Source organism: Chlorocebus sabaeus, chromosome 26 (assembly GCF_047675955.1).
Source record: "Chlorocebus sabaeus isolate Y175 chromosome 26, mChlSab1.0.hap1, whole genome shotgun sequence".
Lineage (NCBI taxonomy): Eukaryota > Metazoa > Chordata > Mammalia > Primates > Cercopithecidae > Chlorocebus > Chlorocebus sabaeus.
Genome location: NC_132929.1, coordinates 44926750 through 44945062, shown reverse-complemented (window position 1 = coordinate 44945062; position 18313 = coordinate 44926750). Strand labels below are relative to the sequence as shown.

Here is an 18313-nt window from a genome sequence, read left to right as displayed (position 1 = left end):
CATTAAAATCCTACAGAATCCAGTTAAAATTTCTGACTCTTGTTGCTCAAACCATTTATTTAACAGTGACATTCAAGTCAAGCTCAGAAATATCTTTTATGTATGAGACAAATTACTAATATATATTATCATGAAAAAGTCTTAAAATATTTTTAAAATATGTTTATATTGAGGCTGATTCATTTTTAAATTAGGTAAATAAAAGTTTAAGTAAATGAAGAATTTTATTTGCAATTATCAAACTCAAATTTTCACTGTTAAACAGTAGTCATAGAAATTCTGCAAAAACTGTAACTGTCAAGCAAATGAATCCTAAAATGTTTAAGAATAAAGTATCTTTCCCCTAAATGTTCTCCTAAATACCTCCAAATAGCTTTCGTACTTCTAAAGAGTTCTTTCAGGTATCATCTGTTTAATTTTCAAAAACTTGGCTTTTCACTTTGGAATAATACTACACAATCAGTACTATAAACAGAAGTGCTATTGTCAAAGAACTGATCCAATAATAAGAAGAGCTAAGGCCACTTGTCTTACAGAAGATTACTGCCAAATACTTTGCCAGACCCTGCTTTTCTTCCTTCTGGGCCAGTAGCCAGATACCAGTCATAGCTAGACACTTTCTAATTTTTAGTACACAAAATGGTACACAATAACACATCCAAACCAGACAGTATTTTAATGAATGGTTTCCATAATTCATCTAATGTTCTGGCATATATACACAGACATGCATGCACACACACAAATATATATACAGACATTTATACACATACACATATATACATATTTATACACATATACATATACACGCATAGTCTATAATATCTTCAGTAGTATACATAAAAAACTGTTAACAATGGCTGCCTCTGGGACAACTGTTTCTGTCTCTGAATTTTTTTATGTTTTTCTAATAACTATGCAAAATGTTATCTATTAAAAGGAAAAACTACAATAAAGAACATTAATTCTAGTTAAAATATCTTTTACCTTACGAGACAATGTCTGAGGCATTCTTTTTAAAATTGTTTTATTATAAATATTTTAACATCTAATTGTTTATGAAACAACTTACAATGTTTCAACTTCACTTACAATCGAAGAAAGACAAATTAAAGTAAGATATTTTGCTTATCAAATTGCAAAAATTTGTTTAAAACTAATGTTCCATATTGGCATATAAATTAGCATCCTTCTAGAAAGCAATATGGCAATGTCTAATTTTTTTAAGGTCTTATCTTTTGATTGAATGTTTTTATTCCTATTCTTCAAACAGATCAGGTATGGAGAAAGATTATGTACTAAGATTTTCATAAATGTTATCAGAGAGAAAAAATTATTTTAATACATTTGAAATAATATTATAATAAAAGATTAGTTAATTCATCTTTAATCATTTAGTGATCATCTAGCATGTGATAGGAACCATGTGAGCTTAAGAATTATGTGTGTATATGTGTGTGTATATATGGAGATATGTTTTATTATATATTTAAATGAAGCGCTTCACCAAAAAATGAATTTTTATGGTCACCAAAACACATGCACAAAATTGTTTATGGTAGCTTTGTTTCTAAGAACTAAACACTGGAAACAGCCCAAACGTCTGTCAACAGAAGACACAAATAGATACTCATACGATGAAATAATACAGAGCAATGAAAAAGAATTACTACTACTAACTCAAAAAACATGGATCTCACGGCTGTGATGTTCAACAGAGGAAATTAGACATAAAAGAATGATTTGATTCCACTTATACGAATTTCAGGAATAAGCACAACTAATCTATAGTGATGGGGATCAGAAAACTGGTAACTTTTGTTAAGCATTGACTAAGAAAGAACAGGAGGAAGCTTTCAAGGTCCTGGAAATGTTCTCTATCTTGATCTGATTGTTGGTTATAAGTTTACATATGTAATTCATTAAGATGTACACTTATGATTTGTGTACTTTATTGTATATGTTTTTTTCTTCAAGTCCTATCAAATTTTTTTAAAAATAGAATGGATAGGCCGGGGCAGTGGCTCACGCCTGTAATCCAAGCACTCTGGGAGGCTGAAGCGAGTGGATCACCTGAGGTCAGGAGTTTGAAACTAGCCTGACCAACATGGAGAAATCCCATCTCTAATAAAAATACAAAATTAGCTGGGCATGGTGGCACATGCCTGCAATCCCAGCTACTCAAGAGGCTGAGGCAGGAGAATCACTTGAACCCGAGAGGCTGCGGTTGCGGTGAGCCAGATCACGCCATTGCACGCCAGCCTGGACAACGAAAGTGAAACTCTATCTCAAAAAAAAAAAAAACGGAATAGATAGAATGGAAAGTTCCTCTTCCTCCATGCCTGCCAGCAAGAAAGAAAGAAAAGTAGAGATGAGAGGCTTAGATCAAACGATCTTTTCAGCTCCTGCTTTTAAAGTTCCACTGTCATTAATTCAACAAAAATTTGAGCACCTACTTTGTAAAAGGCACTGTTCTGTATGTTGGGGATATAGTATTGACTAAAATGGGTAAAAATTCCTATCCTGGAGGGTCTTATGTTTTTTAATTTTTCATTTAACTCTTTTTTTTGAGACAGGGTCTTACTTTTTTGCCCAGGCTGATCTCAAACTCCTGGGCTCAAGCAATCCTCCAACCTCAGCCTCCCAGGTAGGTGGGACTACAGGCGTGCACCACCGTGTCACCGGCTCTTATATATTTTTTAGTAGGGGTAGAAAGACAATAAAAATCTAGAGTACTTTGGATAGTGAAAAGCACAAAAAAGAAACAAAGCAGGCAAGAAGGACAGGAAGAGTATGTGTGGAAGAGATACTGTCATTTTAAACAAGGTGACCAGTCAAGTTCTCAGATAAAGGATGATACTTTAATTAAGACCTGAAGGAAGTGAGGGAGGGAGACATTTGGATATCTGAAAGAACATGTTACAGACCTTATGAAACAGTGAGGAGTGTGGCTGAAGGAAAGTGAGGAAGGTAAGATTAGTAAAAGTTGAGATAATTAAAAAAAAAAAAAATCCCCAAGTCTTTTTCTCCTTTCACACCATTCTAACTCTTCACTTAAAGACTTAAGTAGAAACTTTTCTATATAGAAATTTCTGTAACCACTAGCCCAGCCCACATTTATCCAATCTTCTGAGCTGCTAAAGCTGTACTACTCATGGTTATCTTTATATACTACCTTGCAATTAGATATATACCGCCTTCCGCTCACAAACAGACCAAGCTTCTTTATGGCAGTGACTAGATTTTATGCATTTCTGTATTCCTATTAGCCCATGGTTGGCACTTAAATGATAGCTAGTAAGACTGATGCTAATAACAATTCAGCAGGCATAATATCAGTAAACTGTGGACAAATTTTAAGAAAGAAAAAGAGGAAGAAAAGGAACCAAGATTAGGGAACCATGTGTATAAAGGCACTGGCATGTCTCCATGTGTCATGATCCAAAGTCAGGATTTTCTCTGATTGTCCTTAAGACTCTCAGATCCTCAACATTACTTTTATAAAAAGTCATTCTAGGCTTTTTTTTCCCTTGGGGGTGAAAATCAGGCATCTGGTATCTCTTTCAAGTAATAGTTTTCTGTTTTGTTTTGTTTTGTTTGAGACAGAGTCTCACACTGTCACCTAGGCTGGAGTGGCTGGAGTGCAGTGGCGTGATCTCACCTCATTGCAACCTCTGCATCCCAGGTCAAGTGATTCTCCTGCCTCAGCCTCCTGAGTAGCTGGCATTACAAGTGCGCGCCACCACGCCTGGTTAATTTTTGTATTTTTAGTAGAGACGGGGTTTCGCCATATTGGCCAGGCTGGTCTTGAACTCCTGACCTCAAGCGATCCACCTGCCTTGGCCTCCCAAGGTGCTGGGATTACAGGTGTGAGCCATCGCACCTGGACTTTTATTTATTTATTTATTTATTTTTGAGACAGTCTAGGTCTGTCGGCCAGGCTGGACAATCTCGGCTCACTGCAACTTCCATCTCCCAGGCCCAAGCAATTCTCCTGCCTCAGCCTCCCAAATAGCTGGGATTATAGGCGTGTGCCACCATGCCGGGCTAATTTTTGTATTTTTAGTAGAGACGGGGTTTCACCATGTTAGCTAGGCTGGTTCTGAACTCCTGACTTCAGGTAATCTGCCCGCCTCGGCCTCCCAAAGTGCTGGGATTAGAGGCATGAGCCACCGCGCCTGGCCTCAAGTAATAGTTTTATAACACCAGTGTTCACAACCAGCTTAACAAAGAAAATCTTATAGACCAACTAACTGTGTGATCTTCAGCACACCATTCTACCACTCTTGCATATGTGTTTCCTCATATGCTAAAGGAAGGAGTTAGATTAAATGGTCTCTAAAGTCCAATCAATCTCAAATTGTCTACTTTAGCTTTTTTGGACGAATTGAATGGATAAATCTTACAACCTACTTCTTCAATTTACAAAATGAATTAAATATCTGTTAATAATTTTAAACACTGAATAAGCAGTCATATTCAGAAAACAATGTAGTATTAGAAAAAGCATAGAATCTGGAGACAGTCAGACCTACATGTAGTCATAGTCTGTCATAGTCTGCATCTTAGTAGATAATGACGCTGAGCAAATTATTAAATGATCAGGATTTATTTTGAAAATTAAAGGCAATGTATATAAAGCAATTATTAAAGCCTATATAAAAACCTACACACATCAGCTACTATCATTTTCCAAGTAAAAAGCAGCCAAGGTAAAACAGCTACCAAATAATGATGTCCAAGATTTAAAACACCCAAACTAGTTAATATCTCTCCTAGCAATTTTAGAGATAAGGATTAGTAGTTGCCTCAAAATTCTACAAGACTTTTCTGCAAGTTTAACAGAGTAACCCTCACCTCTTAAAGTGCTACAAGTCTTATTTCTTAAACACAAAGCTAAGAACTACCACTCTCATATCAGCTTGTGGTCACAGGGCAAGAGAATAAGATACTTTAGAAATCCCCAAATTTTACAAAAACAGGACAAGACTGAGATTTGAGTTTAACTCATTTCTGGCATCATGAACACATCAATCTTGGTACTGAGAGTAAAACACGTAATGATAGCCAACTATGTGTAAATAAGCAACAGGAAGTCAAAAAGTAAGACAAATATAAACCTGCCTTTGAGTCCAGGAGGAAAGAGAGACATAATTACTACACATTAGTAAACACAAGAGAATGAATGAACATGATACAGTGAGTATATAACACCTAGGGTCGGGAAGAGGGAGGACCAGAAGAGTTAAAAAGCAGACAGTAAAGAAAGAAAAGAAAAAACGGTAATTAAAAAAAAAAGCTAAAAACAAGCTTAAAAAAAAAAAAAGCACACAGTGCTTACGTTGTATCTTAAAAAAATCAGTAGACTTTGTCAGCAAGACAAAAGAAGGAAAGGCATTCTAAACAGCGGAGAGAACATATGTGAAGGCTCTGAGTCAGGAAACAGTATGGCTCATTCAGTAAACTGCTCGTATTAGTACAAGTGGAGCTTCAGATTTATGGTGGGGGAAATGCATAAGATGAGCCAGATGATGAAAGGCCTTGTAATGATAGAGACTTGGGCTGATAAAGTATGGGCTTTAAGGAAGAAGGGCAGGGAGAGAGAGCATCAGGAAGAGTAGAATAGCTAATGGATGCTGGGCTTTATACCTGGGTGATGGGATGATCTGTGCAGTAAATCACTATGGCACATGTTTACCTGTGTCACAAACCTGCCCATTCTGCACATGTACCCCTGAACTTAAAAGAAAAGTTGAAAGATAAAGAAATAAATCTGAGTAACATCTCTAAGAAAGAAAGAGAAAAGAGAAAAGAAACAAGAAAAGAAGCAATAAATAGATTTGCATAGATTTGCACTTTAGAAAAAATCACCTTGGCAGTAGTGTAAGGACGGATTAAAGGGGGTCAAGTCTGGAGGCAACCACTAGAGACCTCATTCTATATCCAGAGTTAAGTAAGGACATATTATTATATACATAATCTACTACAGAACCAGGGATTGGAAATAAAAATAATAATGCTTTAACAGATAAAGCTAAATTATCCAAAGAAAATCATTCACCTTCATGAATCTATATTCCAGAATTAAATACTTGCCATGTATCTTTAAAAAAAGAAGCTTCTAAAATTAGGCATAATATGTAAAAATTACACGGAATTAGTTGTATCCTGAGAACTAGCTACTCTTTAGGTATCTGTTCCTTTTTGTACATATAATAATACTTCAGACTTGCAACATAAAAACTGTATGTTTAAGTGTGTGTACACATATCTTTGTATACATATATTTTACATATTATACATATTATATACATATATGACATATGTATATAGCAGCATACACATGTCATATATGTATATATGATCAAAGCAAAAGTATATATTATATATATAATGTATGTAAGTATAATTCACATACGTATATATGAAAACTGGGGCCCTGAAAGACTAAGGAATTATCCAAGGACACACCATGAGCAGCACAGTGAAGACTGGAATTCATGTCTTACAATTTCCTTTCTAGAAACTGCTTTAGCATATCACATTTATGATTCTAGGACTCTGAATGATAATTCAAAAGACACTTTGGTACTGTCATTTTCAGCAGTGTAATAATGAAACCATAAAATTATTTTTATGGTTCGTATGCTTCACAAGCAAAATATATCAGATGTGTATATGTTTGACAAAAAGAAATTTCCTGAAGTCTGTACCACAATAAGAATACCTATTCCCCCACCCTATTGTCCTCTAGGAAATCTAAAAACGTCCTTTTTCAAACTCAGGAAAAAATTACATTTGATAAAAGAAAGTCCTAAAATTAATTTATCTTTACATAATTAAATATCCAACAACCTTAACATGTTTTAACATCTTACTTAGGTCTATGTCTTTTCTTATTTTGTTGTGCTACCCACCCCACCCTACACACCCTTACTATTTTCAGATACTTGAAATACTCTTTTCCTTCATTAGTATACACAGGTGCAAGTGGCAACACTGACAAAAGCCTTATAAACACTGTACATTTCACCAATTTGCACAGTGACTGAAATGTTTTAATTTTGGGGTTTCTCTAACTTGTACTTAAAAGTAATGTCTGCTCATTGAAATAGATTCAAGTAATATAAAACTAAACTGCTCTCTTCTATGCCTCTGCAACTCCCTCCTGAAGAATCCAAACATGGTTAAGTCTGATGTGTATCCTTATAGACTTTTGTATGCTTACACAGCACAAGCATCTACAAAGAATCAACATATATTTAACACCTAAAACTCTACTGATTGTAATTTAATCTTTCTTTAATAATTTAGAAGGCAGTTAACTATTTTGCTTGGTTTCTGATTATCACAACAGACATCAATTGTATCATCATTCAGGGGTTACTAAAAAAAAAAGAGAGCTGAATCTCAAGTATCTTGTGTATTTCTTCCTTAGCAGTATCACAATTTTTAACTGTATTTATTTGTTGCCTTCCTCTCTCTCTTGACTTAAAGGGGAAAGTCACATGACAGCTTTAATCAGTGTACCTCCAGAGCTGTGACACGTAGCAGATAATCAAATATTTGTTGACTTATCAGTCTATTTCTTACTTAGAAATGATGAAAGCTGATGTAAAAAAAAAAAGGTTCTGAACCCTGCTTAATGTGTTCTTTGTCTTTATCTCAAAAATAGGAAAAATAAGATCTGCTTACAGGTTTGGGGGCTGTCATTCCAACCAAATATCTGCTCAAGCAATCAGTTGTGACAGCTGTATATGTCAACCAGGTATTTTGGTCTGAATAGAAACACCAACAAAACTTATATTAACCCCTTCAAAGTATTAAATATTGCTGTGCGGGATTCCTTTGTTTTTCAAAACGATGTAAAATTCCAAAATTAGGTACATTATCCCTAATCTGTCTGGTTCTAAGATCAGAAGAAATGACATATTTTAAAAAATTGTATCTAAGAGGCCTGACATGGTGACTCACGCCTGTAAATCCCAGCACTTTGGGAAGCTGAGGCTGAAGGATCACTTAAGGCCAAGAGTTCAAGACCAGACTGCACAACAGCGCAAGACTTTGTCTTTAATTAATTGAATAAATAAATAAAATTAGGCATGGTGGCATATGCATGTAGTTCCAGCTACTCTACTGGTGGTGGGGGTGGGAAGCTGAACTGGGAGGGCTGCTTGAGCTCTGGAGGTCCAGGCTGCAGTGAGCCATGGTAGCGATGCTACAATCCAGCCTAGAAGGCAGAATGAGTCCCTGTTTCAAAACAAACAAACCAAAAAACGAGAGAGAAAAAAAAAAAAAACTGACACGAAGAAAAAGAATAAGGCAGGCAAAATTATTTGCTTTGGTATACTCAAATTTGTCTGTTAACCCCAGATTACACATCTACAGAATAGCTCTGAGTACGGAATTCACTGCCTGCACCATTAAATTTCATCTACAGGCCTCTGTGATAGAATAACTAACCAAAAGAAATGTCAGGCAAACACACAGACTTTCTGACCTGTACGTTGTTTTTTGTTTTGTTTTGTTTTTTAATCAATACACACACATACAGGTCATTTTATTTAAATTCCACCTAAGCCTACGCTAGTTACCAAAACCTCTATAATATCCAAGGCTAAATACACTTTTACAATACAATGAAACTGTTAAGCAGGATTTTCTAAAAGAGCTCGATTAACCATCCTTACAGGTGGCAGAAAAAGCTTTTGCAGAGCTCTAGCTTTGGGATTTCAAATTCCAATGTTTTCTGGAGGCTGAATTTGACGTTATCCCTCTCTACAAATGCTTTTCAAAGGACAGAGAGAAGCCAGACAGAACACGCTTCCCAGCACTATTTGACTGCCTAACACTCACTCAGGCAAGACTTCAGAACAGATCTAATAATGCAGGATCAGCAAAGCAGACCACCACCTAGGAAAGCAAGCCAAAATCACAGTCTTCCCCACCCTCAACAGATTTCAGTTGCTCAGGAGCGGTACCCACGCTCAACCTGCGGACACCGGCCTCCTAAAGAACCTGCAGACCAAATACCTACCTAAGGTGCTGCCACTCTAGCTCCCGAAGCTCCAGCGAGACCAGCGCGCCCCCACAGGGATCCCGGGGCAGAAAAAAGAAAACTGCAGAACAAACGCACTGCTTCTTCAACTAGGCAACAAACACCGATCAATCCTCCAACTAAGGATTGAGTAAATCTCATCCAGAGAGAAGGAGACCTGAACAAAAACGTTTCAGGATGTTGCCCAGCCGCAGACTGGGCAAGCTCGCGGTAGCACTAAAGCCCTCTCCCGCCCTCAGCGTACCCAGCGCCCGCCGAGCCGCGCCCACCCCGAGAGATCGCCCGGGGGCCAGCTAACTCGCCCTGTCGCCCCCAAAAGACTGGAGACCATGCCAGGTTACCGCCCCCCTCTGGGCAAAGCAGAAACCCCGGCACAGACGCTGGCCGCCACCGTACACCCTCAGCCCCCAACAATCCCCCTAGGCGGCCCCGGCCACCGTGGAACGGATACATCGCTCTCTCACCCAGAGACACCGATGAACAGACCCCTTCCCCAGAACCTGGACACACTGTTTCTTCATCCCAGCAACGCAAAACGGACGCCCACGCCCGCTCAAAGAACCCCCAAGACCCCGATGACCTGCCTCCAGAGACCAGGTTTACACCGATGTAAACCTTGCTAAACTGCATTCTCTGCCCCAAAGAGCTTGGGACCCGGATAAAAGGACCCCTTGTCCCGGAACCCCGCTACACCACCTCAAAGAAGCTCAAGACCCTGATAAATCTCCCTCGACGTCAAAGACCCAGGACCCCGTGAGCCGCCACCCACCCCCACCCCAAGCCGGAAGAGTCCCCAGGACCCCAATACATTGCCCCCTAACCCCGGGAGCTCTGGCACCCGCTACACCGCCCTTCGGCGCCAGCGCCCGGATCCCACTGCACCGCCTCCTCGCCCCCCGCACTCCCAAACCCCGCCAAGCCTCGCGCCCACCAGGCAGTGCCGCGCAGCCCCCGGAGCCGCCCCCGTCAGGAGCCCGCCTGCTCCGGCTGCTCCGTGTCCCCGCTCCCGACCGCTCCTCAGCGGAGACGTGCTCCGGACTCTCTAACCTGAGCAGCGTCGGAGGGCGAGCAGACCCAGGAGCCCTGAGGAAGAGAGGGAGACAGCAAAGAAGGGGTGGCTCAGGCCTGCGGTGCCGCAGCTCCAGCCTCTCAGCAAGGAAGCGCTTGTGTGAGGAGAGCCCTCCCGCTCCGCGCGCAGCCAGGAGACCGAGCCACCGCCGTGCCCGCAGCTCTTCCCGCGAGATCCGAGCCACGGCAAGGGGCGGGGCCACGGGGGGGCGGTGGCGGCAGCGGTAGCTCCTCGAGTGACAGTCCTGGCAGCCTGTCGGTGGCAGGACAGGAGGCAGGACTCGGAGTCTACTACGACCAATTGTAAAAAAGGAAAGGTGGTTCTCCCCGCCCCGTCTCCGCCCCTCCTCTTCTCCGCTCGTCCTTAATAAACTGTGAGCAAAGGTAGTAGTGACCAGAAGTAGTACGAGGCAGTGGACGGTAGCGGCAAGGTAGCTCTAATGACGTGACGTGCTTGGTTTGTGTGTGGTCCTGCTAGGCCGCCGTAGATACACCTGGTTTGGGCAAGAGGTTGGTCTTCATACCAGTGTAAACCGAGGTGCGGTTACCCTTGGTTACAGCGCCACCCGAAGTGCGCAGGGGGTTTCCATCTTTCAGGTGGAAGGCCCACCCACTTCGGTTACCCGCGTCTAAACCTCCGTTTAATTCCTTTCCCCGATTTGGGCTCTCCTCCCTCTCCACCTCAAACAGGGCACCATTGTTAAGATGCCCATGTTTTCCAAACCCCAACCCAGGACATCTGGTCTGACAAAGGACTCGTCTGATGACTGCATTTATTTCTACTTACAGCTTTCCAGAAGAGTGAAAAGCAAATCTCCAGTTACCAACATAACAAATTCCAAAATTACATGAAAAGTCGTACCTTTTTAGACCGCAGTGCCCAGTAGTATTTGGCACACGCAGGGCACTGAATAATGTGAAAGGAATTAATTAAGACTGTTATACCTTAATGTATGAAATCTGGACCTGGACCCAGAAAATTCGACTTTCCTGGCCTTTCCTCTATAATGGCAGCCAATGGCTTCACTCTTAAATCCAGTCTCTTCATTATTATGCCTATCCTGTACCTTCATTCATCTTACCCTCTTCACTCCCTTACCTACAGCAAGAAGTACCCTTTCTCCTCAAGGTTAAACCCTGCACCTGTGCCCTGGATCCCAGCCATTCCCAGATTTTATTCGGCTATTCTTTCTTTCCCTATTATTAATTTCTTCCTCTATCCTAAATCTTTCTCCCACAAACGTGGTCTCGCCCATCCTTTGAACAGAACAAAGTCACCCTATCTCTTTCACCCAAACTACCTTCTCCTTTCCCCTAGGAATCACACACTTCTTGAGAAACATTGTATTTGCTGCTGGGCACTGTGGCTCATGCCTGTAATCCCAGCACTTTGGGAGGCCGAGGTAGGAGGATTGCTTGAGCCCAGGAGTTCAAAATCAGTCTGGGAACATAATGAGACTCCCATATCTACAAAAATAAAAATAAAAAATTAGCCGGGTGTGGTGGCACATACCTGTAGTTCCAGCTATTCGAGATGGGGAGGGAGGCAGGTGTGGGCTGAGATGGGAGGATGGCTTGAGTCTGGGAGGTGGAGGCTGCAGTGTACTGTAACCGAGCCACTGCATTGAGCCACAGATTGAGGCCCTGTCCCTAAGTAAATAAATAAAAGTATGTTTGCTGTCTCCACTTTCTCATCTCTTATTTTTCCCACTACAATGTTGCTTTTGCTCACACAATCTGCTATTCTCTCAATGGTTACAAAAGACCTCTTTCCTCCTGGAAGAATGGTCTATTTTGGGGTATCTTTCCCGTGACCTCTCAGGTTATTGACAATGCTGACATCTCTTCCCTTAGCAGCTGCCTAACTACATTCTCCTGATTCTTTGGCAACTCCCTCTCTTTTTTTTTTTTTTTCCTGTCCCTTGTCCTTGTTTGAAAACTTGCATATTTATATCTCCTTATCTTATAGCCATACCTTGTGCATGATATGAAAAATGGCCACACACAGTTGCACACTTTGAGTACCAATAAGTGGGTGAGACAAAAGCTGTTAGAAGAGTCCAGAGGAGGAGACATGGCTGTGGGGCTTGATCTGGGTCATAATGAAACAGTAGGTTGGCCATATAAATGCAAGGCAGAAACAGAGACCTTTCAGGGAGAAAAATAATGTGAACCTGAGCACAGAGAAAAGGATGTGGCCTGAGCCTGGGCTGTAGGTCGACAGGTTTGACAGATAGAAGATTCCTGCAGAAGAGTAGCAGGAGGTAAGATTAGAGAAAAACCAAATAGTAAAAGGCCTTAAAAATCAGGTCAAGCTGATTTGACTTGGATTCTAAATTAAATGGGGAGCCGGGACCAATTTTGAATTTGTAGGTACCGTGAGAAGGCTACACATGGAGACCCACATATCAAATGTCTAAATATGTAAAAGTTAAAAAGCTAACAAATGGTGAACAAAAGCATTATATCCTTTCACCTTGACAAATACACTTTCATAACAGCTTGGAAGACCCAGTTTGAACTGAGAATTCTGAGACTTCTCAGAGCTCCTTGCTGGAATGAGGCAGGTCAGAGAGAGCTGGTCCCCACATGAAGCAGCCTTTACCCTTTGCTTCCCATGGTCCCTTCAGCCCTACAGTGCCAGGTACCCTCCATTCCATGGACACTCTAGCCCGCATGTCCAAACTCTGTCTTCGCTTTCACCCCTCCAAAACAGTCATTTCTTGGCTATTCCACAGGTCCATCCAGCGGTGCATATCTCAGGATCTAGGGGAGAAGCCTACGCAGTGGTTCAGGGCCATTTGGGCAGGGAATGCTGGCTCCTGGGTACCTGATGTGAGATCTGAAGGGGTACAGTCGCCTTAAGGTGGACACATTTCTTGGCTTAATGGACTCCTCAGATGTAGGAGCACAGCTGGGGAAGAGCCAGAGCAGAGCCTTTAAAGGGAAGCCCTGCCTGTCTGCATTTAAATGTGGTACCAGCAGAGCCACTGAATTTCTTGGTAGGGTAATGACATGTAGAGTTGATCTATTTCTTGAAGTATAAATATGTTCATTTTCTATGTTTCCCACCCCCTCTGCCCTTGCATGGGTGTCTTAATAGCAAGAATGTACTGGAAAGACTCTATCCTTATGTGACATCTTTTCTCCAATGCTCAATTTCACAAATTATACCATTCTATGATTCCCTTATTAATTAGTGCATCAGAAACCTGGTAGTCTGTAAATGTGAGAAAATAGAAAAGCCATGAAGTGCTCTTAGCCTGGAATCAAGCTTGGAACACTTACATTTGACTTCTAGATAAAAATGCTTTGGAAGTAGAAGCTTCTGAAGAGGCCCATTTGAAGGGTACACAGGCAGTAAGAGTACTCAAAAGGCAGTGAGCCGCCATGGAGGGGGGCACCCCTCTCACCATCTGTCTTTATGGTGCGATGTTTCACTCTGTGGTCTGACAGTCATGCTCTGTTCCCGCAACCTCTCCATCTGGTACCAAGTGCTCCCTTCCTCATGTTGTGCACTTAGAGCCACCAAGGGGCCAGAACCACTGTGGTCTTTGTTTTAGCTATCCAAGCCTAGAATTCTGCCTATGGAGCCTGCACCTCTCTCAGCGATGCTGCGGATAATTTTAGTGTGAGGCTTTGGCACTTGCTTGATCCCAGAACTGGGATCTACTTGTAGCCTCACTGTTGCCATCTGTGACTGGCCTTTGCCAACCTGCAGAACAGAACTAGCTAGCTTCTTACTCAGGTCTTACCATCTGCTGCCTGCATTCTGACCTATTAGTCTAAGTGAGCACAGCCAAGCAGTTCTACCCCTGTTCAGAAGCCTTCCTGATGTCCCATTCTCTGAGCACTCCCCGAGTAAAGCTGCCTCCTGGCCACTGCATATTCACAAGGGCACAGAAGACAGTACTGTTTGAAAATCTGGCTCTCTCAGACCGAATTTCCACTTCGTCTTTTTAGAACTTTGGGGAGCACCTATTTTGTTAGGTTGGAAGCATGAAATTCTGTGTAAATTACCCCAAGACTGAAGGAACAGTACTCATCTGTCCATTTGCTGACTAAACCCCTGACCTTGGTTGGTTTGTTCATCAGTTTGTGTTTTGCAGATAGCCCATTATAAAGGAGGGAAATCAAAAGAACAGTGGCAGTTTAAAAATACGTCCCCAAATTATTTGATATACCATCTCTTAAAAAGTGGGGCTCAATTCCCCTCCCCCTGAGTGTGGGCTACACCTAGTGACTCACTTCTAGCAAGTAGAATGTGGCCAAAGTGACTGCTTCTGAGACAAGGCCATAAGAGGCTTTGCAGCTCCTTCCTTGGTCTCTCTCTTTGATCACTCACTCTGGAGGAAGCTAGCTGCCATGCCATAAGCCCCTTCAAGCAGGGGTCTCCATGAGCAAGAAACTTAGGCTTCCAGCCAATACCCATGTGAATGAGCCATCTTGAAAACCCCAGTCCAGCCCCAGCAAAGCCTTCAGATGACTACAGCCCCAGGCCAACACTTGACACGACTTCGTGAGACATCCTGAGCCAGAACCACCCAGCTAAACCTCTCCCAGATTCCACACAGAAAATGTGTGAGATAATACATGTTTATTGTTGAACATGTTTATTATGAAGCTACTTCATGTTGGGATCACTTTTTACATAGCAATAGATAGCTAATACAAGTGTTGAGCGTAGTTCGGTCTACTCCTACTCCTGGACAACAGAGGTAAAAACTTACATCCTTCTAATCATCAGGCCCTAATGTTATGTAAAGAGCAAAAGACGATGGATTAATAGCCATAACTCTCTACATCTGAAACTCAAGTGGAACTGCACCGAAAGAAAGTAGAAGCAACAATTTCTTGGTGGAAACAACGATTACAGTGCCTTTAGACTCTTCAAAGCATCACAGCAATTAGAGATAACAATAACATTTGGAGATTGTTAACAGTAGGTCTTGAGGAGCAGAGAAAATTTTCTCTCTCCAAAGCGTAGAATGCTTCACAACCATACCATTTTCATCTAGTCTTGTGGGAAAGTATGTTTTTATTAAAACAGAGGAGAAAACCCTTACCCATCCATATTAGCTAAGAATAAAAAGTTGAAAATTCCATCTATAAGGACTCTGTCAAAATAGAATTCACATCCTGACAACAATAAAGTGCCCATGTGAAAGCAAGAGGTGTTTGACAGCAAGAAGATTGAAATGCTTTCTGAATATAATACTATATTTCTGAAGTCTTATCATTGTGAATTAAAATTTAGTGACAGAATGATTTCTTTGTTAAATTAAAAATGAGGAAAATTCCCATAAAAAGGAGACCAGCTGACTGAGTTATGTACATTGCCTGTATAACTTCATTTTACATATATAAGAGCCATATACATGGGCCACACATACAAAGAGTTTAATGATTTCGAAATGACCAGGAGATAACTTATAGCTAAGAAAATATATTTGGGATACATTTGGATCTCCATGATTCAAATGCCATAACACAGACGTGTTGACCTTCAATTTCCTTTAGCAGTGAGGGCAAATTTAAGTTTTTGAACCACACAATCCCAGAGAAAATCTGAGTCTTCCACTCTTCCCTCAACCCCTCATTCTTAAATATAATGAACAAATACTTATTGGATGACTCCTACGTGTAAGAATGCAAGCATAAGCTACGGATCTTGCCAGAAGCTGTAGGAAGAAGGAAGCAGATGGAGAGAGGACTTCCCCCAGAGATAGAAAAAACTTCCACTCTTGGAGCCCATGGGTGGGGTCAGCCTCATGGAACTGCATGAATGGAGCATGAGACGTGGGTGGTTCCCCAAAGGAAAACTGAGATACTGTTATCATAGGAATAGGTAAAATATCTCAATTTTCCTTTGAGGGTGTGGGGGAGAATTCATGTAGACTAAATGAAAATTCGAAATACACAGTACCTTGCATGTATTAACAGTAAGTTCTCATTTTTACTCAGAGCAATTTGAGATCAGTGTCACCACTTGCACCTGAAAGAGTCCTAACACTAGTGGCCTGAGACTACTGCACAGAGAGATGGAATATGAGTTGTTCTCTCACAATGGATAGAGGTTTTATAAACAGAAGGACAGGAGGTGCTTCTGGGTAGAGAAAATAATGTAAACAAAAGCTTAAAGTCAGTGAGTGAAAATGTCTGGGGGAATGAACAATTAATCTTAGAAAGGAAGTTAATACAGAAATAGAGGTCAGGATCAACATATGAAAGGGCTTAAAGAAGGCCAGGTGGAGTCTGAACTTTATTCTGTAGAGTCTGAACTTGATTCTGTAGCCAACTCCAATCCATCAGAGGCTTTTGAGCGGAAGAATGACCTGGTCAAACCAGAGTTAAGGGGAAGATTAATCTGGCATGATCTCACAAGTTGAAGTGGGGAAATTCCAGACATGAGACAATGAGGGCACAGCCCAAGTACAGATTCTGTCCAAGATGGAATTACCTTCACAGTAGGTGACCACTGAGCAAGGCAGAGCTAATCAGCTTATTACCATCAAGGGGTCTCTTGATGAAGTTTTGATTTAGAGATTTAGTATTTAAGATTGGTCATGTATACATTCCACAGATATTTACTATGAACCCAGCACTCTGACAGATGTTTGATACAAAAATAATAGACAAGACAGTGTGAAGACTAAAATTAATGAGGTATACTTCTGTGAAATAAATAACTAAGCACAACTATGAGAAGTGCTATGAAAATTACTGGATGCTCAAAAGCCCATCAATGATATACTGGATAAAGAAAATATGGCACATATACACCATGGAATACTACGCAGTCATTAAAAAGGATGAGTTTATGTCCTTTGCGGGGACATGGATGAAGCTGGAAGCCATCATTCTCAGCAAACTAACACAAGAACAGAAAACCAAACACAGTGTGTTCTCACTCATAAGTGGGAGTTGAACAATGAGAACACTTGGACACAAGGAGGGGAACATCGTACACCAGGGCCTATTGCAGGGTGGGAGGCTAGGGGAGGGATAGCATTAAGAGAAATACCTAATGTAAATGACGGGTTGACGGGTGCAGCAAACCACCACGGCACGTGTATACCTACGTAATAAACCTGCACGTTCTGCACATGTATCCCAGAACTTAAAGTATAATTTTTAAAAAATAAAATAAAATAAAATAAAATTATTGATGCTATCAGATCATGTATCGGGGGGCCTAATCCCAGTCTCATTAGGTCCCTGAGAGTCAGTGAATGCTTGTCAGAAGAAGTAACATCCAAGATGAGACGTGAAGCAGGAGTAGGAGTTAGCATGGTGAAGGAGGTTGACAAGTAGAACACTCCAAGCAGAAGCATGCTAAGATTAGATGGTATTTTGATCAAAGATCTGACAAAATTCCAACGTGGCTTTCCTCCAATGACACAGAAAGAGTCTAAAGAGGTAGGAGGAAGGATTATGCAGGGTCCTGTGTGCTATGGAAAAGGCTTTGGGACTTTATCCTAATAGCAATGTTGGCATGTTTTTCTGAGGTTGATCAATTCCGTTATCTGTTCTGATTATACAAGAAAGCCAAGGAAAGGACCAATCTCATGCATATTCCAAGTAGGTGGTCAACAGATGGTGTGACTCTAAGGTTTTGGATAAGGGCTTCTACTTTGAAAATATCTCCCCTGCTTGCAAACTGATGTCTAAAATTTCTTGAACAGGGAATCATTTGATGCAACAACAAAAGATTAAATTAAAGCCACTTACATTTGCACCAAAGTGCAAACAACTCACAGCTCAACTTTCCTGAGAATAGGTTTTGAGGTCACAGGGAAGTGGAGGACAGGAGGAAATCTGATACCTAAAGTAGAAAGAAGAAAAGTTACAGAGAGGGAAAAGATGCACACAAAAGAAATATTAGTGGCACCAGAGAGAATACCTGGTACATAGTAAGTGCTCAACAAATATTTGTAGGAAGAAATGAAAGGAAGATATAGAGCTCAGAATTTTATGAAGACTTGTTTTCTATTTCACATAAGCACACTGGCTCTTTTCTCCCTCGGCCCACACATATCATGTACTGAGAAGACCAAGGCCAAGGAAAATAGAGAACAGAGCACAAATCCATTTTCCAAGCCGAGTGTGGTGGTTCATACCTGTAATTCCAGCTACTCAGAAGGCTGAGGCAGGAGGATCACAGGAGGTCTAGGCTGCAGTGAGCTA

The 18313-nt window shown here is 41.1% G+C and overlaps 1 protein-coding gene across 3 annotated transcripts in view; it reads right to left on the bottom strand.

Annotated features, from left to right (window-relative positions):
- GLCE (glucuronic acid epimerase) overlaps positions 1-10305 on the bottom strand; it is a 121657-nt gene extending 111352 nt beyond the window's left edge. For all 3 annotated transcript variants that reach the window (XM_038010093.2, XM_008016093.3, XM_073012276.1), the window contains exon 1: positions 10106-10305. The gene's annotated coding sequence lies outside the window, so the exon portion shown is untranslated. The remainder of the gene's footprint in view (positions 1-10105) is intronic.
- Positions 10306-18313: the final 8008 nt, after the last annotated feature.